Source organism: Somniosus microcephalus, chromosome 4, assembly GCF_052327205.1.
Source record: "Somniosus microcephalus isolate GS21.2 chromosome 4, FLI_Smic_1.0, whole genome shotgun sequence".
NCBI classification, from domain to species: domain Eukaryota; kingdom Metazoa; phylum Chordata; class Chondrichthyes; order Squaliformes; family Somniosidae; genus Somniosus; species Somniosus microcephalus.
Genome location: NC_140990.1, coordinates 82,693,265 through 82,719,203, shown reverse-complemented (window position 1 = coordinate 82,719,203; position 25,939 = coordinate 82,693,265). Strand labels below are relative to the sequence as shown.

The window sequence follows — 25,939 nt, the reverse complement described above, 5'->3', positions numbered from 1 at the left end:
GGGAATTATAGGCCGGTAAGCCTGACATCGGTAGTGCGGAAAATGCTAGAATCTATTATAAAAGATGTAATAGCAGAGCACTTGGAAAGCAGGGACAGGATCGGACAAAGTCAACATGGATTTACAAAAGGTAAATCATGCTTGACTAATCTACTGGAATTTTTTGAGGATGTAACTGGTAAAATAGATAAGGGAGAACCAGTGGATGTGGTGTATTTGGACTTTCAGAAGGCTTTCGATAAGGTCCCACATAAGAGATTGGCATGCAAAATTAAGGCACATGGGATTGGGGGCAAGGTATTGACTTGGATAGAGAACTGGTTGGTGGACAGAAAGCAAAGAGTTGGAATAAACGGGTCGTTTTCCGAGTGGCAGGCAGTGACTAGTGGGGTACCGCAAGGATCGGTCCTCGGACCCCAGCTGTTCACAATATATATTAATGATCTGGACGAGGGAATTGGATGTAATATCTCCAAATTTGCAGACGACACAAAGCTGGGTGGGAGGGTAAGCTGTGAGGAGGATGTCATGAAACTCCAGTACGATTTGGACAGATTGGGAGATTGGGCAGAAACATGGCAAATGCACTATAATGTGGATAAATAGAAACATAAAAACTAGGAGCAGGAGTAGGCCATTCGGCCCTTCGAGCCTGCTCCGCCATTCAACGAGATCATGGCTGATCATCCAAACCCGAGCACCCGGTCCCTACACCGACAGCCATCCCACCCAAGCCCTATCCCCGTAACCCCATAAATTTAATCCCCCCTAACACTAAGGGCCAATCTTTATCATGGCCAATCAAACTAACCCGCACATCTTTGGACTGTGGGAGGAAACCGGAGCACCCGGAGGAAACCCACGCAAACACGGGGAGAATGTGCAAACTCCACACAGACAGTCACCCGAGGCCGGATTTGAACCCGGGTCCCTGGCGCTGTGAGGCAACAGTGCTAACCACTATGCCACCGTGCTGCATGTGAGGTTATCCACTTTGGTGGCAAAAACAGGAAGGCAGATTATTATTTGAATGGCAATAGATTGGGAGAAGGGGAAGTGCAAAGAGACCTGGGTGTTCTTGTGCACCAGTCGCTGAAGGTAAGCATGCAGGTGCAGCAGGCGGTTAAGAAGGCAAATGGTATGTTGGCCTTCGTAGCAAGAGGGTTCGAGTACAGGAACAAGGATGTCTTGCTACAGTTGTACAGGGCCTTGGTGAGACCGCACCTTGAGTACTGTGTGCAGTTTTGGTCGCCTTACCTGAGGAAGGACGTTCTTGCCATGGAAGGAGTGCAGCGAAGATTCACCAGGCTGATACCTGGGATGGCAGGAATGACGTATGAGGAGAGATTGGGTCGATTGGGCTTATACTCACTGGAGTTTAGAAGATTGAGAGGGGATCTCATCGAAACTTATAAAATTCTGTCAGGCCTGGACAGACTAGATGCAGGAAGGATGTTTCTGATGGCCGGGGAGTCCAGAACCAGGGGTCATAGTCTAAGGATAAGGGGTAAGCCATTTAGGACTGAAATGAGGAGGAATTTCTTCACCCAGAGAGTGGTGAACCTGTGGAATTCTCTGCCACAGAGGGCGGTGGAGGCCAGTTCATTAAATATATTCAAAAAAGCGTTGGATATATTTCTTAAGGCTAAAGGGATCAAGGGATATGGGGAGAAGGCAGGGACAGGGTACTGAATTTGGATGATCAGCCATGATCTCATTGAATGGCGGAGCAGGCTCGAAGGGCCAAATGGCCTACTCCTGCTCCTATCTTCTATGTTACAGGCATCTACAGTCAGTGCTTGAATGGAATGCCAGTCCACATTTATTCTCCGGATCCATTCCCGTCCCAGTAGTGGCGGACCTCCATCAGGTAACACATACAAGTCCATTTTCTGAAATTCTTTACCATTGTAGACCACGTTTACTTTTATCTTTCCTTTGGGGTATACTATTTGCCCCGTGTATGTTTTCAATACAATCTCCGTATCCCTCAGGGGAATGTGCGAGAATAACCTTTTGTAATCTTGCTTATTCATGACCGTTAATGCCGACCCAGTGTCCAATTCCATCTTCACTTGGACTCCTGCTATCCGAAGCGTGACCCAGATAGTTTGGTGGTCTGCTGTGTTACCCACATTATGTATTTTCAGACAACCCAGTTGCTTACTGCTGGAGTCTGAATCCATCTTCTGTTCATCCGAACTGTTCTCTGTCACCTTGTGTACTTTTTTGTACTTCTCCTGCGGTGACTTTTTGCTGCTGGCCTTCTTTCCTCACTGGCATACTCTCGCTATGTGACCAAGTTTGCCACATTGCCTGCATTCTTTATCTTTGAACCAGCACTGGTTCTGGTCATGCGTTGTCCTTCCACAACGATAGCACTTTACTGTGCCCAATGCCATTTCATTGGTGCTGAATTCCAATGGCCTTTGCTGTATCTCTGCAGCGCCTCGTGCTGCTGCCTCGTGGGATGCTGCAATGCTGAAAGCTTTGTCCAGCGTAAGATCCTTTTCCTCCAGCAGTCACTTCTGGGTTCCTTCCCTTAGGAGCCCACACACAAACTTATCTCTCAGTGCGTCTGCTAGTCCTGTTCCGAACTGGCAGTACTTTGATAACTTGCGCAGTTCTGTTAGGAATTCAGTGTTGCTTTCTTCTTTAAGTTGAATTCTTTTGTAGAATTTAAATCGTTCCGCTATCAGCAGCGGCGTGGGGTTTAAATGCTCCTGCAGGATAGTAACAATATCCGCGAAACTCTTCCCTACCGGTTTTTCTGGTGTTACAAGGTTCCTTAATAACCCGTACGTCTTCGCACCCATTGAGTTTAATAGGGTTAGTGCTTTCTTATCCTCCGGTACCTCATTCGTTGTACAGTAAGCTTCGATGCGTTCCACATAAGTGGCCCAATCTTCCACATCGTTATCAAAAGCAGTGATGTTACCCGTTTATGGCATCCTTGCTGAGTTTCTCCTTCCCCTTTGGATATTATTATTTTTATTTTTTTTCAAAATGGCGGCTTTTCCCGCGCTTGGCGGCTTTTCCCGCGCTTGTCTTCTTCCCCCGCCGACTCAAAATGGCGATTCCCGCGCTGTTGCCGTCCACGCCTCCCAGCGGTCCTTTATTTTCCCCTGCGTTGCTTCTCTTGTTCCCCCGCCGCTCCCGCGGTCCCTGTGGCCATAAACGCTTTTCTGGCTGCTGCGCGTCTCTGCCCGATTGCAGTCCGGCCCCTGACACCGGCTGCGGTCGTGTTCTCTGCCCTTTTTGTCATTTTCCCTCCCCTTCTCCCCTGACAACTCGGCCGACTTCCCCCCTGTACCGCTCGATCGGGCTTACCCGCCGCTGTCGTAGAAGGGATGCTCACTGATGCTTGACTTCGAGGTCAGCAAACCAACCCGGGTTTCCGATGGCCTCCCGTGCGATGCAGGATGTTGAGGGCGGATGCCCTTTTTCGACATCCGTGTCTGAGGACGAAGCTTCCTTTGATGCAAAACTGCCGCAAGGTAAGATCAGACTCGTCGCCACTGTTGAGTCTGTGGTTTCAATTGTAGTTATACTTAATAACAGGACACAGACTACAGAAGTAAGTAAACAGGTCTTTAGTGATTGAGGGTCAGGGCTGAACTGGGATACACTTTGCTCTGCAGGGTTTATATACCGGTGTGGTCACCACCGGTACTACAATGTACAGGAGCCATCAAAAAGTAGTCCATCACCTTAAGGTATCCTCTTAAGGTGGTACAGGTTACATACACTACAGGTTACAAACAGAAAACAGAGAGTAGGGGTTGGGAGTAGCTACTCAGACTGGCAAAAGGTGGGAAGTGGTGTTCCACAGGGATCGGTACTGGGACCACTGTTGTTCACCATTTACATATAACAAATTGAACTCGGGAATCAGAAGAACAATTTCAAAGTTTGTCGAGGACACCAAATTGGGAGGTAGAGTTAATACTGAGGAAGACAAAATGCAACAAGACGTTAGTAAATTTCACACACTCTGATTGGTTGGAGGACGCGCCGCCCGCTCGGTCCTCCAGCCCCGCCCCGCTCTTCCTATTGGTCCGGCGCTCCCGTCAATCACCTGGGCAGTGTGAGCTGAGCATGCGCGGACCTTGGCAGCAGCCGCTGACACATCAGGTGCGAGAGCTCAGGGAGCGGGTTAATAAACCCCGGGATCCCTGATAGCCAGCCAGGAATCTTGTGCTGCTGCTGTGCCAGAAGAGAGGGGAGGAGAAGAGAAGAGAGGAGAGGTCTCTCTCTCTCTCTGTGTCGAGGAGGAGAGACCACATCTGTTGCTGCTGCAGCTACTATTGGGGTGCCAGAGGAGAGGAGAGAACAGGAGACCAGACCAGAGCTAACAACTGGTCTCCATTACAGGAGAGGGAGAGAGGGGAGAAAAACAAACATCCTTCATCTGTTTTGAAGGAGGGAGAGCCATTGGAAAACTTCTACAGGTGGGTGTTTCATGGTGCACTCTCATAAAGGGAGAAATTGGGTGGAGCCCCAAACGAGGCGCCAAGCTCGCCTGGGCGCCAGATTTTGCGCTGCGATTGGAGCAGCAGCGATCGCCGGAAATTCAGCTTGAGCGCCCCAAGGGGGACACGGGGCGAGGCTCGAGGCGCTCCGCGTCCCTCTTAGGGCGCTGAAACTGAATATCGCAGCGCAACGTGCCGCACCGCCACACGCTGCGGCACGGCGCGCTGCAGTACTGCAGGCCTTCCTCCCATTCTTAAGGGGGAGGGGCCTGCACCAGCGCGATGAGCGATCGCGAGTGCCGGCAAAAGAGCCCGGCATCGAGGAGAAGTGCCGGGCTCTCGGAAAACAGCCGGCAATGCCACGGGGGGAGAACAGGAGGCCGGGGATGGAGGTGCTGGCAGGCAGCCGCCGAAAAAACCGGCCGCCCCGTACCTCCACCTTAATTTGCGCCACTGCCGCCACAGGTAGGCCCCGTGAACCGGGCGCGATTTGCGAGCGGCGCTACAGAGGCGGTCGCTGCCAAATATCGCGATCGGGGTGGTAGCGGGGCGCTGCGCACACCGATGACGTCATCGGTGGCGGCGCAGCGCAACAGGCTAACGCTGCCATTAGCGCACCAGCTAAATATCGCGGGAGGCGTGGCCAGTGGCGCTAAAGCCACTGAGTGCCCTCTTTAGGCGCTAACTGGTGGCGCAGCCCACCGAATTTCTCCCCCTTTGTATTTAAGTGGTGGAGGAAAGAAGAAGGAGAAGAAAACATCTAGGGGTGTGTGTGAGTGTGTGTGGCTCTTGTAAAAACTAGGCCACACACACCACTAGCAAACATCCCTCCCTATTGCTTGACTTGGGACAGCTGGAGCTGCCCAGGCAAAGTCATCATTTAATGATCACATCGTTAAGACCTGGTGGTGGACTGAGCCTGGGCATCTCCAGCTTTATTTTCCCAGGTGAAGACATCTTCTCCCCCCACAAGAAGACCATCAATAGAGACTTATTTTTCGGAGAGTGCACCCCTGCGAGCACCCACCCACCATCTTGAGTGGAGACCCAGCCCCTGCAGCCTCCCTCCTTCCCACCCCCCTTTCTCTCTCTCTTTGTCTCTCTGTCTCTCTCTAAAGAGGCACCTCATATCCATTAATTGCCCGTTGAGCAGAGGGGAGAAGGCCCCTCTCCCAATTTAATCAATAAGGGGAGAGGTGTTCCTCCACTTTTTTAAAGCTCCCTCTGCTCAGGGAAAAACAACCACTGAGGCCATTAAGATCACCAGGCCTGTGACTTGGGGTGGGTGTAGCCCTTTATAATAAGCAACCCACGATGGCGACCACATCATCGCCGGTGACGGGGCCAGCAAGGTCATATGCAAATGTGGCAGCCACGGCCACGGCTGCTCCCGCTGCTTCTGCTGCCCCGTCACCTTTCCGCCTTCTCACTAAAAAACACGGGGTGAAGAGCTACACTCACCCCAACATGACTATCGAGGCGTGCGTGAAGGCCATGGCTGGGGTTGTCGGCCCTTCAGCCATTGTCGCCGCCTCGAAAATATACGGCAAGGCTGTGTTCTTCCTGGGGTCGGAGCAGGTGGTGTCCCTGGCCGTAACCAAGGGGCTCACCATGGGCGGGACCTTCCTGCCGGTGGATCCTCTTGAGGCCACCGTGCAGAGGATCCTCTTATCAAACGTCCCGCCCTTTGTTTCGGCTGAGCTCCTCTTCCCCCACCTACGTCAACTGGGGGAGGTGAGGTCGGGGATCACACCCATCCCGCTCGGATGCAGGGAGGCCAGCCTCCGGCATGTCTTCTCCTTCTGGCACCAGCTTTTTGTTCAGCTGGCGTGGGAGGAGGACACCGAGGGCACTTTTATTGTGTGCCATGAGGGGGCTGCCCACCACGTCTTTTGGACGTTGGACGGTGTGCGGTGCCACGCCTATAAGGAGGTGGGGCACGTACGAAAGAACTGCCCCACCTCCAAGGCCGCCAGAACATCTGAGGCGGCCAAGGCTGGCGCCGCCGCCGCTCCTCCCCCCGATCCTGTCCACGCGTCCTCAACACCTGATGTGTGGTCGACGTCGGAGGCCAACGCCGGGGGGGAGAGAGAGCGTCCGCGCGAAGGGAAGGTGCAGAAGAAGATGAAGCACCTTAGGGCGGGTCCCCTCGGTGAGCACACGGTTATGGACGATCTGGCGGAACTTACGCCCGCATTCCCTGTGCTGGTGGCGGCGGTGTTTCAGAGTTTGGGGGGCCTCGTGCCCGGGCCCGTGATCGCAACTGCTGAGGCGGAAGATTTAAGACCTGCGACCGGGCTCGGGCTCGAGGGACCCGAGCAACCCGCGCGACGGGAGGAGGCGGAGGAGGAGACCCCGGTAGGTATGGAGGTCTCCCAGCCTTCGTGTCCCTCCATAACAAAAAGGAGGTGCGAGTCCCTGGGAGAGGAGGAGGACCACGAGAGACAATGTCCCTCCTCGCGGGGGGAATCGTCGCCCGCCGTGGGTGCTGCGCCCCTCCCTACCATTACCGCCATCTGTATTCAGCAGGAGTTGCCTGTCCCTCAGGAGGGTACGACAGATGAGTCTGTCCCGCCTGTGCCTCCCGGGGGCAGGGAAGAGACCCTGCGTGTGGGGGGGACCGCGGATCTACCCGCGGAGGAAATAACACAAGAACCGTTACATCTCGCCATGTCGGACGCCCTGGAGACTGGGGTGGGCGAGGCCGGTGAGGCTGGGCTCGCCCAGGACAGTCCGGACCATTCCCAGGCGCTGCTCGACGTGGCCGAGGAATGTATTCAAGCTACCCAGTCCACTGGGTCGGTGGCTGATGGCGGTGAGGGGGAAGGCCCCCTGACTCCGTCTCTGACACTGGCGCCTGGGGTGTTGGGGGAACTGGGGATAGTGTACTCCCCAGTTTCCCCGTGCACCCCGGTGCCTGGGGCGGAGGGGGGCCCCGAACCGCCGCCGCCTCCTGACCCAGCACCTCCGGAGGAGCCCAGGGAGGAATCCTCTGCCGCCGATCCTGGGGTGGGATCGGGACAGAGGCGGGGCTGGCTGATGACGACCTCCCGGAGGAGGACGGGGACCCAGCGGAGGGCACCGGGGATGAGTCAGACTCCGTCGCCAGTGAGGCAGTGGATACACTCGTGCCCCCCTCCGAGTCCCCCCTCATCCCTGTTGTGGAACTCCGGGACTTTCTGGCTGCGTGCCGGGGTCGCCCTGGCAAAATCCGGCTGGCCCTAGACAGATGGTCAGATCTGGCGCTGCTCGTCGGCTCCGTCCGTGCCGCTGTCAAATCCATGGGCGCGGACGAGAGCGCGGGGCCGTGCGAGCAGCGTCAGATCAACAAGTTCCTCGCTGGGCTGCTGAGTGAGTGGCGGTCGACAAGCGGCCGCTCTCCCTCCTCCCGTTAGGTTAAGTAGAGGTTGCACTATGCTCTTGTCATGAAGATAACCAAAGCCAGCCTCAACATCAACGGCAGCAGAGATGCATGCCGTAGATTTAATAACTTCTCGGTCCTCCGGGACGGGAGGTATGCGGTGTGCTTCCTGCAAGAAACCCACACCGTTCCGGAGGACGAGGCCACGTGGCTCCTGGAGTGGCAAGGAGGGGTCAGCATGAGTCACCTCTCCAACTATTCCAGCGGGGTGGCTATCTTGCTGGCCCCGCATTTTCAGCCGGAGATCTTGGGGGTCAAGGAGCACGTGCCGGGCCGCTTGCTCCAGGCCACTGTTCGCCTGGGGGGTGTGCTGTTCCATCTAGTGAACGAGTATGCCCCCGCGGCCGGTTTGCAGCAAGTGCGCTTCTTTGAAGAAGTGTCCGCTCTTCTGGGCTCCATCGACGTCGGCGAGTGCGTCATCCTCGGGGGGGATTTTAATTGTACCCTCGAGGCGAGGGACCGTTCGGGTCCCCCGTACAGCCTGGCGGCAATGGAGAAGTTGAGGGACCTGGTCGGGTCCTTCGACCTGGTGGACGTCTGGCGAAATCTCCATCCCGACTCCAGCGCCTTCACTTACGTGAGGTCTGGAGGAGGAAGGTCCAGAATCGACCGCCTTTACATTTCCTGGGCGTACGTCTCCTGCGTTTCAGCGGCTTCCATGCGGCCGGTGCCGCGCGCAGACCACCACCTGGCGTGGGCGGAGCTCGCTCCATTACGTGCACCGGGGGGGTCCGCGTACTGGCATTTTTACAACCTGCTGCTGGAGGACGAGCGGTTCCGGGATTCGTTTCGTCGGTTCTGGGCCGACTGGAGAAGGAAGCGGGGGGGCTTCCCCTCCTTGAGGCTATGGTGGGACGTGGATAAGGCTCACGTCCGTCTCTTCTGTCAGGAGTACGCGAGGGGGTCGACCAAGAGGCGGGAGGCCCAGGTCGTGTGGTTGGAGAGGGAGGTGCTCGACCTGGAGTCCCGCCTCGGTCAAGTCGTCGATGACCCGGCCCTACGGAAGGTGTACGAAGAGAAGAAGGGCGCGCTGAAGGACCTGCAGCTCATTGGGTCCCGAGGCGCGTATGTGAGGTCGCGGATCCAGACCCTCCGGGACCTGGACCGCGGCTCCCCCTTCTTCTACTCGCTGGAAAAAAGACAGGGGGTCCGTAAGCAGCTCTTGGGGCTGCTGGCCGATGATGGATCTCTGGTCTCGGATCCGGAGGGGATCAGCGCAGAGACCCGGGCCTATTACGGGGCTCTGTTCTCTCCGGATCTGTCCAGCGAGGATGCGCACAGAGTTTTGTGGGAGGAGCTGCCGAAGGTTGGCCCGGAGGGTGCCGAAAAATTGGATGCTCCGTTAAGCTTGGCAGAGCTGACCGGTGCCCTCGGCCAGCTCTCGAGGGGAAAGTCCCCGGGGCTGGATGGGCTGACCGTGGAGTTCCACAGGGCATTCTGAGATGTCGTGGGGGGCGACTACGCGCGGGTCCTGGGGGAAAGTCTGGCGACCGGGGAGATGCCCCTCTCGTGGTGCAGGGCAGTCATTGTCCTGCTGCCTAAGAGGGGCGATCTCCGCCTTTTAAAAAACTGGCGCCCAGTCTCCCTCCTTAGCACGGATTATAAAATTTTTGCCAGGGCCATGTCTGCCCGCCTTGGCACCATGCTGGCCCACATGATCCACCCTGACCAGTTCTACACGGTTCCGGGCCGGACTATCCACGATAACACCCATCTGGTCTGGGACCTGGTCCCCCATTCCCAGAGGGCTGGTCTGTTGGTCGCCTCCCTTTCCCTGGATCAGGAGAAGGCGTTCGACAGGGTGGATCACGAGTATCTCTTCGGAACTCTGCACCCATTCGGGATCAGGACGCATTTCGTCGCCCGGATCTGACTTCTGTATGCCACCGCGGAGTGTCTGATAAAAGTTACCGTGTCTTTGACGGCGCCCCTTCGCTTCGGGAGTGGGGTGCGTCAAGGATGCCCCATGTCCGGTCAGTTATATGCCATCTGCGTGGAGCCTTTCCTGCGCCTCTTGCGGAAGAGGTTGATGGGACTGGCTCTGCAAGGGCCAGGCGTGGAGGTCGTCCAATCGGCTTACGCCGATGACGTGCTCCTCATGGTCACGGATCACGCTGACTTGCGGAGGATGTGAGAATGCCAGCAGATTTACTCGGACGCATCCTTCACCAGGATCAACTGGGAGAAATGTTCTGGACTCCTGGTGGGTCAGTGGCGGGTGGACTCCCTGCCGGAGGAGTTCAGGCCCTTCGCCTGGAGCACCACGCACCTCCTCTACTTGGGAGTCTACCTCAGTCCCGCCGAGGACGCCTGGCCGGCGAACTGGCAAGAGCTGGAGGCCAAAGTCACCGCTCGCCTAGGACGCTGGACAGGACTGCTCCGAGTGTTGTCCTGTCCTACAAGGGTCGAGCGCTGGTCATAAACCAGCTGGTGGCTGCCATATTGTGGTACCGGTTGGTCACTTTGAGCCCACCCCCTGCGTTTGTCACCAAGATGCAGAAGAAGCTCATCGACTTCTTCTGGGACAAAGGGAAGCACTGGGTCTCTGCTGCGGTTCTGAGTCTCCCGCTTAGGGAGGGCGGTCAGGCGCTGGTGTGCCTTCGCACCCGGGTGGCGACTTTCTGTCTTCGGACCCTGCAGAGATACCTGTACGTTGAGAATCCTCCTCGATGGTGTGGGCTGGCGACGTATTTCTTCCGCCAGCTGCACGGCCTCAACTACAACACGCAGCTCCTGTTTGTGGAATTGGGCCGTATGCATGCCTACCTGCGGGAGTTGCCTGTCTTCTACCAGGAACTGCTATGGGTCTGGAACAGTGTCACCTCCAGGTGGAGTTATCCCCCGTCAGGAGTGGCGGCTCTCCTTCAGGAGCTGCTGCTCAGGAATCCGCACCTCCGTGACCGCTGAATCGGGCAGCTGGCGGAGGGCAGGGCTGTGCCTGGTAAGGTGACCAGGGTCGGGGACCTGCTCGATGGTGGAGGAGCGGGCTGGATGGTGCCGGAGGAGCTGGCGCAGCGCCTGTCCTGGGCCAATGTCCGTCTCGCAGCCAAAGCCATCGAGACGCTAAAAGCGGCACTGGGCCCTGACTCCACTAGGTGTATTGAGGAGGCTCAAGCACGTGGGGCAGAATTCCTCATCGGCGCACGGCCCTGAAACCCCTTTCGGGAACTGGCGTCTCACAGCTTGAGCCGTCTCAAGGAAATGCCCTCCGTGCCTTTTAGTTCTGCGCAGAGGGGTTTCCTGTACGGGCTGCTCCTGCACAATCTCCACTTTGTCATCTTCGCCTGTGTGGTAAACCACGTTCACTATCGTATCACTGTTAGTAGTTAGCACTGTTCACCACTGTTCGTTATAACTGTATCACTGACCACTATTGTATCACGGTACGAGGTCGCCTCTTGCCACACTGCTATACCTGGGATGACCACTGCCGACTCCGCCTTGGCTCCACCCACCAGGCCAGGTATAAAGGTGAGCGACTGGCTGGTATTCCTCCTGCTTGGATCGGATCACCCACGAGAGTGGGCTCTGTTATTTAGTCAATAAAAACCTTTAGTCACCTTCGTAACTCTTCGCCTTTTATTGGAGGAATTGATAGGTATATCAGCCTGCCATCCGGACACGCCTTGGCATGCCATTTTGCCATCCGGCGGAGGTGGAGGTCCCCAATGGGGGGCTCTCTACGCGGGAGTCCTCCCTTTATCTATTGGGGACTTGGCCTGGAGGGTGTTGCATGGAGCAGTCCCGTGCAATAAGATTTAAAGTAACTTCACGGACTCCCAGGCTGCTTGCCATTTTTGTGGCCTAGAGGAGTCCGTGTTCCATATCCGAGAAAAAGATTGGTGAAGTCAAGCGTAGGTCCCTTGCAGTCAGAATCGGGGGAATTTATAATGGGGAACAAAGAAATGGCAGACCAACTAAATACATATTTTGGTTCTGTCTTCACAAAGGAGGACACAAATAACCTCCCAGAGATGACGGGGAACATAGGGTCTGATGAAAGGGTGGAACTGAAAGAAATCAGTATTTGTAGGGAAATGGTGTTAGGAAAATTGATGGGACTGAAGGCCGATAAATCCCCAGGGCCTGATAATCTACATCCCAGGGTACTTAAGGAAGTGGCCCTAGAAATAGTAGATGCATTGCTGGTCATCTTCCAGAACTTGATAGACTCTGGAACAGTACCCATGGATTGGAGGGTAGCTAATGTTACCCCACTATTCAAAAAACGTGCTAGAGAAAAGGCATCGGTAGTGGGGAAAATGCTAGAGTCCATTATAAAAGATGTAATAGCAGAGCACTTGGAAAACAGTGACTGGATCGGACAAAGTCAACATGGATTTACAAAAGGTAAATCATGCTTGACTAATCTACTGGAATTTTTTGAGGATGTAACTGGTAAAATGGATAAGGGAGAACCAGTAGATGTGGTGTATTTGGACTTTCAGAAGGCTTTCGATAAGGTCCCGCATAAGAGATTAGCATGCAAAATTAAGGCACATGGGATTGGGGGCAAAGTATTGACTTGGATAGAGAACTGGTTGGCAGACAGAAAGCAAAGAGTTCGAACAAACGGGTCGTTTTCCGAGTGGCAGGCAGTGACTAGTGGGGTACCGCAAGGATCAGTCCTAGGACCCCAGCTGTTCACAATATATATTAATGATCTGGACGAGGGAATTGGATGTAATATCACCAAATTTGCAGACGACACAAAGCTGGGGGGGAGGGTATGCTGTGAGGAGGATGTCGTGAAACTCCAGCACGATTTGGACAGGTTGGGTGATTGGGCAGAAACATGGCAAATGCACTATCATGTGGATAAATGTGAGGTTATCCACTTTGGTGGCAAAAACAGGAAGGCAGATTATTATTTGAATGGTAATAGATTGGGAGAAGGGGAAGTGCAAAGAGACCTGGGTGTTCTTGTACACCAGTCGCTGAAGGTAAGCATGCAGGTGCAGCAGGCGGTTAAGAAGTCAAATGGTATGTTGGCCTTCGTAGCAAGAGGGTTCGAGTACAAGAACAAGGATGTCTTGCTGCAGTTGTACAGGGCCTTGGTGAGACCACACCTTGAGTATTGTGTGCAGTTTTGGTCGCCTTACCTGAGGAAGGACGTTCTTGCCATGGAAGGAGTGCAGCGAAGATTCACCAGGCTGATACCTGGGATGGCAGGAATGACGTATGAGGAGAGATTGTGTCGATTGGGCTTATATTCACTGGAGTTTAGAAGATTGAGAGGGGATCTCATCGAAACCTATAAAATTCTGTCAGGCCTGGACAGACTAGATGCAGGAAGGATGTTTCTGATGGCCGGGGAGTCCAGAACCAGGGGTCATAGTCTAAGTATAAGGGGTAAGCCATTTAGGACTGAAATGAGGAGGAATTTCTTCACCCAGAGAGTGGTGAACCTATGGAATTCTCTGACACAGGGGGCGGTGGAGGCCAGTTCATTAAGTATATTCAAGAAAGAGTTGGATATATTACTTAAGGCTAAAGGGATCAAGGGATATGGGGAGAAGGCAGGGTCCAGGTACTGAATTTGGATGATCAGCCATGATCTCATTGAATGGCGGAGCAGTCTCGAAGGGCCGAATGGCCTACTCCTGCTCCTATCTTCTATGTATCTATGTATCTATACTGAATGTGAGAGGTTGCAGCCCCTGTTCCATTATTTGAAGGGGCTGCTCCTCGATTTTTGGCTGCACTTCAGTCCCACGCTCCTGATCTACGGCCACCCGGTGCAGAGGGGAGAGGGCAGGTCGGAGGACCTCCTTGTAGGACTGCTCCTGGGCCTGGCCAAAGTGGCCATAAACAGGTCCAGGCAGCGGGCGGTCGAGGGGGTCGTTCGGCCCGACTGCCTGCCTCTCTTCTGCGGCTATGTTCGCGCCCGGGTGGCCCAGGAGATGGAGCACGTGGTGTCTGCCGGCACACTTGAGGCCTTCCGAGACCGGTGGGCGCTGCGGGGACTGGAGTGCATCGTCACCCCGGCCGGGGTGATTTTAGTTTAATTTGATTACGGAAACATGGCTCCAGGTTGGCCAAGGCTGGGAACTCAACATCCAGGGGTATTCAATATTCAGGAAAGATAGGCAAAAAGGAAAGGGTGGTGGGGTAGCATTGCTAGTTAAAGAAGGGATTAACACAATTGTAAGGAAGGATATTAGCTCTGATGATGTGGAATCTGTATGGGTAGAACTGAGAAATACCAAGGAGTAGAAAACGTTGGTGGGAGTGGTATATAGACCTCCAAACAGTAATGCGGAGGTTGGGGATGGCATTAAAAGGGAAATTAGTGAAGTGTGCAATAAGGGCACAGCAGTCATCATGGGTGACTTTAAGCTACATATAAATTATTGGGCTAAGCAAATTAGGAACAATATTGTGGAGGAGGAATTCCTGGAGTGTTTACGGGATGGTTTCCTGGACCAATATGTCGAGGAACCAACCAGAGATCAGGCCATCTTAGACTGGGTATTATGTAATGAGAAAGGATTAATTAACAATCTTGTTGTACGAGGCCTCTTGTGTCGGAGCGATCATAATATGATAGAATTCTTCATTAAGATGGAGAATGAAGTTGTTGACTCAGAGACTAGGGTCCAGAATTTAAACAAAGGAAACTACGATGGTCTGAGGCACGAGTTGGGTAGGATTGATTGGGGAATGTCACTCAAAGGGTTGACAGTGGATAGGCAATGGCAAACATTCAAAGACCGCATGGATGAACTACAGAATTTGTTCATCCCAGTTTGGCATAAAAATAAAACAAAAAAGGTGACTCAACCGTGGCTAACAAGGGAAATGAGGGATAGCATAAGATCCAAGGAGAGGACATATAAATTGGCCAGAAAAAGCAGTAAACCTGAGGATTGGGAGCAGTTTAGGATTCAACAAAGTAGGACAAAGGGATTAATTAAGAAAGGGAAAATAGAATATGAGAGTAAGCTTTCAGGGAACATAAAAACTGGCTGTAAAAGCTTTTATAGATATGTGAAGAGAAAAAGACTGGTGAAGTCAAGTGTAGGTCCCTTGCAGTCAGAATCAGGGAAATTTATAATGTGGAACAAAGAAATGGCAGACCAATTAAATACATACTTTGGTTCTGTCTTCACAAAGGAGGACACAAATAACCTCCCAGAGATGTCGGGGAACATAGGGTCTGATGAAAGGGAAGAACTGAAAGAAATCAGTATTTGTGGGGAAATGGTGTTAGGAAATTGATGGGATTGAAGGCCGATAAGTCCCCAGGGCCTGATAATCTACATCCTAGGGTACTTAAGGAAGTGGCCCTAGAAATAGCAGATGCATTGCTGATCATCTTCCAACATTCGATGGAATCTGGAACAGTACCCATGGATTGGAGGGTAGCTAATGTTACCGCACTATTCAAAAAAGGTGGTAGAGAGAAAACGGGGAATTACAGACCGGTAAGCCTGACATCGGTAGTGGGGAAAATGCTAGAGTCCATCATAAAAGATGTAATAGCAGAGCACTTGGAAAACAGTGACAGGATCGGACAAAGTCAACAGTGGGGGGGAGGTTCCTCGAGAGCAAATAATAAAAATGACAACAGAGAAGGTCATAGACTTAGGTAGCAGTGGGGAAATTAAAAACCAGAGCGTGTCAGGAAGGGGCAGAAGGTATGGAGTAAAAGGTAAAGTAATAAAAAGGGCAAAAGCAGGAACTAAGTGTCACAAAACATCTTTGAAAGTTCTCTATCTGAATGCACGTAGCATTCATAACAAAATAGACGAGTTAATGGCACAAATAACTACATATGGGTATGATCTTGTGGCCATTACAGAAACATGGCTGCAGGGTGACAATGCCTGGGAATTAAACATACCAGGTTATTTAACGATCAGGAAGGACAGGCAGGAAGGAAGGGGAGGTGGGGTGGCTATGTTAATAAAGGAAGGAATCACTGTAATACAGAGAAATGATATTGGGTCAAAAGATCAGGATAATGAAACAGTTTGGGTGGAGGTAAGGAATAATAAGGGGAAAAAAGCACTAGTAGGCGTAGTCTATAGGCCTCCGAACAGTGGCAACTCTGTTGGACGGAGTATCAATCAGGAAATAGTTGAGGTTTCTAATAAAGGAACATCTATAATTATGGGGGATTTTAACTATCATATTAATTGGACAAATCAAATTGGGCAGGGCTGCCTTGAGGATGAGTTCATTGAATGTATTAGGGATGGGTTTCTTGAGCAGTATGTAACTGAACCGACCAGGGGGCAAGCAACCTTAGATCTGGTCCTGTGTAACGAGACAGGATTAATTAAAAATGTCCTTGTAAAGGATCCCCTTCGAACGAGTGACCATAACATGGTTGAATTCCATATTCAATTAGAGGGTGAGAAGGTTGGATCTCAAACAAGCATGCAAAGCTTGAATAAAGGAGACTATGAAGGTATGAGAGCGGAATTGAGTAGAGTGGATTGGGAAAATAGATTAAAGGGTAAGACGATACATGATCAGTGGTGTACATTTAAGGAGTTATTTTACAACTTCCAAAAAATATATATTCCACTGAGAAGAAAAGGGTGTAAAAGAAAAGACAGCCATCCGTGGCTAAGTAAAGAAATTAAGGATAGTATTTGACTAAAAACAAGGGCATATAAGGTAGCCAAATCTAGTGGGAGGATAGAGGATTGGGGAAACTTTAAAAGACAGCAAAAAATAGCAAAAAGATTGATTAAGAAAGGGAAGATAGATTATGAAAGTAAATTAGCAAAAAATATAAAAACAGATAGTAAGAGTTTTTACAGTTATATAAAAAGAAAAAGGGTGGCTAAAGTAAATGTTGGTCCCTTAGAGGATGAGACCGGGAAATTAATGGTGGGAAATATGGAGATGGCAAAAATACTGAATGAATATTTTATATCAGTCTTTACAGTAGAAGACACTAAGAATATCCCAACACTGGACAAACAGGGGGCTAAAGGGGGGGAGGAGCTAAACACGATCAAAATCACTAAGGAAGTGGTACTCGGTAAAATAATGGGACTCAAGGCGGATAAATCACCTGGACCTGATGGCTTACATCCTAGGGTCTTGAGGGAAGTGGCGGTAGGAATTGTGGCTGCATTGGTAATAATTTTCCAAAACTCCCTGGACTCGGCAAAGGTCCCGGCAGACTGGAAAACTGCTAATGTAACACCCTTATTTAAAAAGGGCAGTAGACAGAAGGCTGGAAACTATAGACCGGTTAGCCTAACATCTGTGGTAGGTAAAATTTTGGAGTCCATTATTAAGGAGACAGTAACAGGACATTTGAATAATCATAATTTAATAGGACAAAGTCACCATGGTTTTATGAAGGGGAAGTCATGTTTGACAAATTTGCTGGAGTTCTTTGAGGAAGTAACATATAGGGTGGATAAAGGGGAACCAGTGGACGTAGTGTATTTAGACTTCCAAAAGGCATTTGACAAGGTGCCACACAAAAGATTATTGCTTAAGGTAAAAAATCACGGGATTGGGGGTAATATTCTGGCATGGCTAGAGCATTGGCTATCAGCAGAAGGCAGAGAGTTGTGATAAATGGTTCATTCTCAGACTGGCAATCAGTAACTAGTGGTGTTCCGCAGGGGTCATTGCTGGGTCCCCAACTCTTTACAATCTATATTAACGATTTGGAGGAGGGGACCGAGTGTAACATATCAAAGTCTGCAGATGATACTAAGATGGGAGGGAAAGTAGTGAGTGAGGAGGACATAAAAAACCTGCAAGGGGACATAGACAGGCTAAGTAAGTGGGCAGAGATTTGGCAGATGGAATACAATACTGGAAAGTGTGAGGTTATGCACTTTAGCAGGAAAAATTGTAGAGCAAGTTATTATCTTAATGGCAAGAAACTGGAAAGTACTGAAGTACAAAGGGATCTGGGGGTCCTGGTGCACGAAACTCAAAAGGTTAGTATGCAGGTGCAGCAAGTGATTAAGAAGGCCAATGGAATGTTGGCTTTCATTGCTAGGGGGATAGAATATAAAAATAGGGAGGTATTGCTTCAGTTGTACAAGGTATTGGTGAGACCGCACCTGGAATACTGCATACAGTTTTGGTGTCCATACTTAAGAAAGGACATACTTGCTCTCGAGTCAGTACAAAGAGGGTTCACTCAGTTAATCCCGGGTATGAGGGGATGGACATATGAGGAGAGGTTGAGTAGATTGGGACTCTACTCATTGGAGTTCAGAAGAATGAGAGGCGATCTTATTGAAACATATAAGATTGTGAAGGGGTTGGATCGGGTGGATGCGGGGAAGATGTTCCCGATGATGGGTGAAACTAGAACTAGGGGGCATAGTCTTAGAATAAGGGGCTGCTCTTTCAAAACTGAGATGAGGAGGAACTACTTCACTCAGAGGGTGGTAGGTCCATGGAATATGCTGCCCCAAAAAGCTGTAGAAGCTACATCATTACATAAATTTATAACAGAAATAAACAGTTTCCTAGAAGTAAAGGGAATTAAGGGTTACGGGGAGCGGGCAGGAATTTGGACATGAGTCTAGGTTCGGATTGGTCATGGCCCTGTGGGTAGCGGAGCAGGCCCAGGGGCCGTGTAGCCTGATCCTGCTCCTATTTCGTGTGTCTAACTCTGTTAGATTCAGGAGATGTTTCTGTGATAGTGGATTGGCGGTTAGGATCAGATCAGCCATGATCTTATTGAATGTCGGAGCAGGCTCGAGGGGCCGATTGGCCTACTCCTGCTCCTATTTCTTATGTTCTTATGTTCTAACATGGATTTACAAAAGGTAAATCGTGCTTGACTAATCTACTGGAATTTTTTGAGGATGTAACTGGTAAAATAGATAAGGGAGAACCAGTGGATGTGGTGTATTTGGACTTTCAGAAGGCTTTCGATAAGGTCCCACATAAGAGATTAGCATGTAAAGTTATGGCACATGGGATTGGGGGCAAGGTATTGACTTGGATAGAGAACTGGTTGGCGGACAGAAAGCAAAGAGTTGGAATAAACGGGTCTTTTTCCGAGTGGCAGGCAGTGACTAGTGGGGTAACGCAGGGATTGGTCCTTGGACCCCAGCTATTCACAATATATATTAATGATCTAGAGAAGGGAACTAGATGTAATATCTCCAAATTTGCAGACGACACAAAGCTGGGTGGGCGTGTGTGCTGTGAGGAAGATGCCGAGAAACTCCAGTATGATTTGGACAGGTTGGGTGATTGGGCAGAAGCATGGCAGATGCAATATAATGTGGATAAATGTGAGGTTATCCACTTTGGTGTCAAAAACAGGAAGGCAGATTATTATCTGAATGGCAATAGATTGGGAGAAGGGGAAGTGCAACGAGACCTGGGTGTCCTTGTGCACCAGTCGCTGAAGGTAAGCATGCAGGTGCAGCAGGCGGTTAAGAAGGCAAATGGTATGTTGGCCTTCGTAGCGAGAGGGTTTAAGTACAGGAACAAGGATGTCTTGCTGCAGTTATACAGGGCCTTGGTGAGACCACATCTTGAGTATTGTATGCAGTTTTGGTCGCCTTATCTGAGGACGGATGCTTTGCCATGGAAGGAGTTCAGCGAAGATTCACCAGGCAGATACCTGGGATGGCAGGAATGACGTATGAGGAGAGATTGGGTCGATTGCGCTTGTACTCGCTGGAGTTTAGAAGAATGAGAGGGGATCTCATTGAAACTTTTAAAATTCTGACAGGAGTGGACAGACTGGATGCAGGAAGGATGTTCCCGATGGTCGGGGAGTCCAGAACCAGGGGTCACAGTCTAAGGATAAGGGGTAGGCCATTTAGGACAGAAATGAGGTGGAATTTCTTCACCCAGAGAGTGGTGAACCTGTGGAATTCCCTACCACAGAAGGCAGTTGAGGCCAATACATTAAATATGTTCAAGAAGGAGTTGGATATATTTCTTAAGGCTAAAGGGATCAAGGGGTATGGGGAGAAGGCAGGGACTGGGTACTGAATTTGGATGATCAGCCATGATCGCATTTGTAGTGTCCGTGTGTAGATAAAGACACTGAAGACAGGAGTTGGTTCATAGGTATTTACTAAGCAAGTCTGGGGGGGGGTTTCTAAAGGATACACACAATACACAGGCTTATATAGCCCAAGTGGCAATTACCGACATTACGCACACCTGGGGCTCTTAAAGGCACATACACCATAATTGCTCTTAAAGGCACATACACCACAATTCCTCCCCTTCTAGCTAACTAGTACATCATATTTTAAGTAATTATTAATTGCATGTTATATGCAAAATAATATACATTGCTGTATTAATTAATTATAAGTTAGTCTCTCAGGAGGCTTCCTGACTCGGTCCGGATAACGCCTCGGGGGTGTAGTAGTTTCTGGTGGTGTAGTAGGTTCTTCTGGCAAGGCTGATTCGGCTTGATGGCCAGTGTCGGGTTCACCGGGCTCCAGTATCACCGGATCGGAGGTAGATATGGGTATCTCTACTTCATCGTTAGATGTATAGAGTGGTGGTGTAGGTTGTCCCTTTTCGGATGACTTGATGATTTGGTCAGCATGGCGCCTTATTATGCTGTCTCCGATGTCCACAGTATACATCAGTGGTCCAAATCGTGTGCAGATAGTTCCAGGCTGCCATTTCTCGGTACGGTAGTCCCGGGCCAAAACCGGTTGGCCTATCTGGAAGGCCCTAGTTGGCCTTTCATTCATGCCCTGAAACTGCCGGTTCTCCACGTCCCTTCGGATGTTGGGCTTGACCAAATCCAGCCGGCATCTTAGGTTTCTATTGTAGAACATCATGGCGGGAGTTTGGTTAGTAACCATATGCGTTGCATTCCTATATGCAAATAAAAAGTTATCCACCTTGTGCTGAAGTTTTATGTCTTCATTACCCATGGCCTTGATGGCCTTCTTGAAGGTCTGGACAAACCTTTCAGCCAATCCATTGGTGGCGGGATGGTATGGGGCGGACGTGTAGTGCTTTACCCCATTGTTCTTTAAGAACTTTCTGAATTCTTCGGACACAAATTGCGGTCCATTATCAGAACATATCTGCTCCGGCAGCCCATTCCTGGCAAATATGGTCCTTAATACTGTGATGGCTTTTTCCGTGGTGGTGGAGGACATCTTTATTACCTCCGGCCACTTGGAGTGTGCATCAACTGCGATTAAGAACATTGAGTCCATAAATGGACCAGCAAAGTCGATGTGCACCCTTGGCCAGGGAGATGAGGGCCACTCCCATGGATGTAGAGGGGCCTGTGGCGGAGCATTTTGGACCTTCTGGCATCCTAGGCAGCTCTTGGTCATGTCTTCGATGTCTCCATCGATACCTGGCCACCATACAAACGCCCTAGCTAGGTTCTTCATTTTCACTCCACCCAGATGCCCCTCGTGAAGCTCCTTTAGCACTTTATCCTGGAGTTTGGGTGGAATCACCTCTCTGGATCCACACATCAAGGTTCCTCGGCACACTGACAGCTGTTCTCTTCTTTGCAAGAATGCTGGCAACAGTGGTTCGCCATGTGCTGGCCATCCCTTCACTGTTAAATCGTAGACCCGTGAGAGAGTAGGGTCATTTCTTGTCTCCCTTTCAATGGCAGAATTTGTCACCGGTAGACATTCCACTATGGTAGAGTGGAATATCTCTACTGGGTCTACTGTAGGTGCCTCTTCTATTGTTGGCAACGGTAGGCGTGATAAACCGTCAGCATTCCCATGCTGTTTTGACCCTTTGTATTCAATGTTGTATTGGTGTGCCCCTAGAAAAAGGGACCACCTCTGTAGTCTTTGTGCCGTCATAATGGGGACACCTTTTTTAGGGTTGAATACGGAGATGAGGGGTTGATGGTCAGTCAGCAAGGTAAATTTTTGTCCGTGTAGGTAATGGTTGAATTTCTTCACTCCCCATACCAGGCTGAGTGCTTCCCTGTCTATCTGGGCATAGTTACGCTCAGCTGAGTTCAATGAGCGTGACGCAAAAGCTATCGGCCGTTCCGAGCCATCAGGGAATCTATGGGACAATACCGCTCCTATGCCGTAAGGGGATGCATCGCACGCCAGTCTGATTGGTAGTGATGGGTTGTAATGAGCCAAAATTTTCTCGGATGTGATTAAGTCTTTACACTTATGGAAGGCACGTTTACAGTCTTCGTTCCATTTCCAAATCACTCCTGTCTGTAGAAGATCATTAAGAGGGTGTAGAATAGTTGATAAGTTCGGTAAAAATTTATGATAGTAATTTATTAATCCCAGGAATGACCTTAATTGTGAAACATTTTCAGGTGCTGGGGCTTTTAAAGCTGCTTCAATTTTTTCAGGTGACTTATGCAACCCTTCCTTATTAATTATGTGGCCACAATATGATATCTGATTTTGGAAAAATTCGCACTTGGGGCGATTTGCTCGTAGGCCCCGTTCTTTCAGCCTAGTGAGCACCTGCTCCAAATTGGCAAGGTGCTCGTTGTCGTTTTCTCCTGTTATAAGGATGTCGTCTAGGTAGCATTGAGTCCCTGGAATCCCTTGCAGGACTTGCTCCATAGCTCTTTGCCAGATAGCTGGAGCTGATGCTATTCCAAAAACCAGTCGATTGTACTGGTACAGGCCTTTGTGTGTGTTTATTGTGAGATACTTTTTAGAGGTCTCCTCAACCTCCATCTGTAGATATGCCTGTGCCAAGTCAATTTTTGTGAAACGTTTCCCTCCGGATAGTGAGGCGAAAATATCTTCTATCCTCGGAAGAGGATACTGTACCGTGTGAAGGACCGGGTTTACAGTCACCTTAAAGTCCCCACAGATGCGAATTTTTTTCTGTTCCTCAGAGTTATTTTTCAATGTTTTTTTCATGACTGGAACGATGGGTGTTGCCCATTCGCTCCAATCTATTTTGGATAATACGCCTGCCTTTTCCAAATTCTTCAGCTCTGCCTCGACTGCCGGACGTATTGCGTATGGCACCGGTCTTGCCTTAAAAAATTTTGGAATTGCTGTATCTTCCACTTTTATTGAGGCGGTGATGCCTTTCAAGGTTCCTAGTTTCTCTTGAAACACTTCTTTGGCGTTGGCCAAGATGTCTTTTAATCGTTCAGGTATGATGTCATCATTGTTTTTTTCCTTACTGGTCACCGTCAGTGCCTGAATGGAGTGCCAGTCTAAACGTATCTTCCTTATCCATTCACGTCCCAACAACGGTGGACCACCATCTTGTAGAATGTATAAATACAACTTTTGTATTTCTTTGCCGTTGTACATCACAGGCACCCTTATTTTTCCTTTGGGGTAGACTTTCTGCCCCGTATATGTTTTTAAGATAATGGATGTGTCTTTTAGAGGTATATGTGAAAATAGCCTCTCGTAATCTCGTCGATTTATTACGGTTAGAGCTGATCCTGTATCTAGCTCCATTTTAACTGGGTACCCTGCTTTTGTGAGGGTAACCCAAATGGTTTGGTAATCCTCTTTGGCAAGTACATTATGTAATTTGAGACAGCTTAGTCTCTTGTTTCCGGAGTCGCTATCGCTATTCTGGTCTTCGGAGCTATTGTCCGTCATCATTTGTACCTTCCTGTACTTTTCTTTATTGATTTTTTGTTTTCTGTCAGTGGATTTATTTTGTCCAGATTGGCATACCCGTGCAATGTGTCCAATCTTACCACATTGCCTGCATGCTTTGCCCTTGAACCAGCAGTCCCTCTGGTTATGGGTGGATCTGCCGCAGCGATAACATCTTCCGAACTCCTGTGTCATTTTATGGGTGCCGAAGTCCTGTGTCTCTTGTTGTATCTCTGCAGCTCCTTTTGCTGCTGCTTCGTATGATACAGCCATACTGAAAGCTTTGTCCAATGTTAAATCTTTTTCAGAAAGCAGTCTTTTTTGTGTTCCTTCACTTAAGAGACCGCAAACAAATTTGTCTCGAAGATAATCCGATAGTCCTGCTCCGAATTGGCAGTACTTTGATAGCTTTCTTAATTCGGTTAGGTAATCAGCGTTACTTTCATTCTTGTGTTGATTTCTCTTGAAGAACTTGAATCGTTCCGCTATCAGCAGCGGTGTTGGGTTTAAATGCTCCTGCAGGGTATCAACAATTTCTTTAAAAGTCTTGTCCTTTGGTTTGGCTGGAGTGATTAAATTTCGTAACAGCCCGTATGCCTTCGCGCCCATTAAGTTCAGAAGTACTGAAGCTTTTTTTTCATCTGTTATTCCATTTGTAGTGCAATAAACCTCTACTCTTTCCACGTATGTGGTCCAATCTTTTATTTCGCCATCAAAAGCCTCAATATTACTAGATTTAGGCATTTCAGAAAAGATATGGCGCTTCCCGCGCTTTTTTTCTCTCTCTGTAGCAACGATATGGCGCTTCCCGCGCTTTCCCGCTGCTGCTACCAATAACAACGCTGCTTTACTGTGGTTTCCGTTTATTCACTGTTGGAGACTCGTTCCCGACGGAGGTCTAAACGCTGACCTGCTTGCCGCGCCGGCCGTCTCTCGAGTGCACCCTCCCAGTCCGTTATTGCTTGCCTCTGATTTCGCTGCCTGTCTCAGCTGCAGAACCCGCCGCTGGAGCTCCAGCCTGACGCCCAGGAAGGATTAGCGCAGTACCTGTCACCAGCTTGGCCAGCTGGTGAAACCACAGTTTCTCTTACTTCCTTGAGTCTTCTGGACGCTGGAGGAATCGATGTCCTTGAGGTGCTGCCGAATTGCAGGTAAGTCCGTTTCCACTTCGTCGCCACTGTAGTGTCCGTGTGTAGATAAAGACACTGAAGACAGGAGTTGGTTCATAGGTATTTACTAAGCAAGTCTGGGGGGGGGTTTCTAAAGGATATACACAATACACAGGCTTATATAGCCCAAGTGGCAATTACCGGCATTACGTACACCTGGGGCTCTTAAAGGCACATACACCATAATTGCTCTTAAAGGCACATACACCACAGCATTGAATAAGCAGGCTCGAGGGGCCGAATGGCCTACTCCTGCTCCTATCTTCTATGTTTCTATGGAACACTCTCACTCGGGTGTGTGTGTCTCGGTGCTTTTCCAGTCACACTGATGTTTGAAATCTTTTCCCACAGACAGAACAGACAAACATTTCTCCTTCCAGATTCAAAGGCGGATGATATTCAGGTCCTGATGAATGGAGTGACTCTGTCAGATCTTGATGTGATGTTTGGTTTGAGTTTGCGGTGTGTAAATGCTGCCCTTCTCACCACCTGTAAAAGGAGTTTACAAAAGCCATCACTGTGAGTCCAGGATAGAAATTGACAAGATTCTCTCCTCCTGGTTCCTGGCCAAGGGGGCCGCGCATGCGCCCTGCTGGCCCTGAGCCTCTCAAGATGGCGGCCGTTAACCGCGGGCCTGTCACCGGGAGAAAGCCCCGCAGCTGCCGCCCCGCTCGGGGCAAACGCCCGGCCCGGAGGCTCTTGGTCGGGGCCTGATGCCCACCCCGGGTGTGTGTGAGGCAGATAATGTTGAATGTTTTAATAATGGGGCCAGGGGCCGCACTCGGGGTGTGTGCAGCCCGCGTCCCCCCGGGGTTCATGAACCCGCTCCCTGAGCTCGGGGTGTGAGCGGTCCGCGTCCCCCCGGGGTTGATGAACCCGCTCCCTGAGCTCGGGGTGTGAGCGGCCCGCGTCCCCCCGGGGTTCATGAACCCGCTCCCTGAGCTCGGGGTGTGTGCAGCCCGCGTCCCCCCGGGGTTCATGAACCCGCTCCCTGAGCTCGGGGTGTGAGCGGCCCGCGTCCCCCCGGGGTTCATGAACCCGCTCCCTGAGCTCGGGGTGTGAGCGGCCCGCGTCCCCCCGGGGTTCATGAACCCGCTCCCTGAGCTCGGGGTGTGAGCGGCCCGCGTCCCCCCGGGGTTCATGAACCCGCTCCCTGAGCTCGGGGTGTGAGCGGCCCGCGTCCCCCCGGGGTTCATGAACCCGCTCCCTGAGCTCGGGGTGTGAGCGGTCCGCGTTCCCCCGGGGTTCATTTTTTTAAATTTTAACATTCAAGTATAACTGAAACAACTCATCAATTACATCGTAAATCCATTACAATCATTGACCACAATAAAAAGGATAAAGCCTCAAAAAAAAGCTTTATGG

General features: G+C 50.5%; 1 pseudogene; it reads left to right on the top strand.

Moving 5' to 3' along the window:
- The window catches only part of LOC147119367 (uncharacterized), a 58,843-nt pseudogene that overhangs the window by 9,969 nt on the left and 22,935 nt on the right, over positions 1 to 25,939 (top strand).